Raw genomic sequence first — 1,207 nt, forward strand, 5'->3', positions numbered from 1 at the left:
GCAGACCAAGGAGGGATACAAAAAGCCCTAACACATCGTTGTTAGGTTGGACGGTTCCACCAATGCAATCATAAGAAAAGTGCCAGACAATTGAAATTCTCCAGCGATACACTAGACGACAACACATATCCGATACAAGAACCACTCAGAATAAGGGTGAATCCAGGGTTTGAGAGGAAGGAGAGGTGCACATGCAAATGCTAATAGGTAGCTATTCTGTTCTTCGGTCCCCTTCCTTTGTGAAAGGGTGGCTTCAAGTAGGTAGTCATTGACGCTATCAGCTTCCCCCGTGTGTCGGGTTGTAGATCTGGGGAGCCGTCAGTCGTGCTTGGAGGGCTTTCCCTTGATCGGCTTGAGATGGTCCTTCCATGTCAGTCGCCATGTTCTTGTGACCAAAATGTTGTAGCTTTGTCTTTGAAGGCAAAATTATGAAGCTCACAAACTTACCAAAATCGCTTTCTCGCTCGATCAAGCTCACCATTTGTGGCTTACTTCGCCTCATGACCCAATTTGTATCCTCTAAACATTCGTGTGGATCAATAAAGATTTGGCAAACCCCTCAAAAAAAAAAACTTAGTGCTACCAAGTGGCTTTGGCGTTCAGTAAAGCTTTCAATACTAGTACATGCCAACAAGTAGGCAAGGGAATATGAACCAGCGTGTTTTTATAGTTTAGGCATGTGAGGCAGGAGAGATCGAAGGGGTCTGTACGCATGTGTAAGACAAAGAACTGACTCTACCTGTTGACAGGAGGCTCGGTTGTTTTCGTCGTCGTCACTAGCTACTGTGCACAAGTTCTCTCAGCCACTGTATGTTAGCGCTTGCGGCCTGTCTGAATAGCTCACTGTCGATTAGGTACGGAAACAGCGACGGGTGGTTGCGGGGAAACAATTGCGAGATCCAGCCGGAATCAGCGTGTGGTTGCGGGGAAACTTCAGCGAGGCGGATTTTTGGTTTTGCGGGGAAATTTGCAACATTTGGACCAAATAAAAATACATCATCCGGCAAACCAATCTATGGTTGGATGGTTAGAGAGACTGTGCTACCTTCAGTCCATCAGGATTTAAGTTTTGATGCTCGCATTTATTTATAAATTTATTTCAAAATTTCCGACAATGCGCATTCAGTGGGAGGGGACGTTTCCGTCGACAACCCTACAAAAAAATATATCTACAAACGCATATGGTAACATGGAGGCTTAGGAATGA

Source organism: Triticum aestivum, chromosome 2A (genome assembly GCF_018294505.1).
Source record: "Triticum aestivum cultivar Chinese Spring chromosome 2A, IWGSC CS RefSeq v2.1, whole genome shotgun sequence".
NCBI lineage: Eukaryota > Viridiplantae > Streptophyta > Magnoliopsida > Poales > Poaceae > Triticum > Triticum aestivum.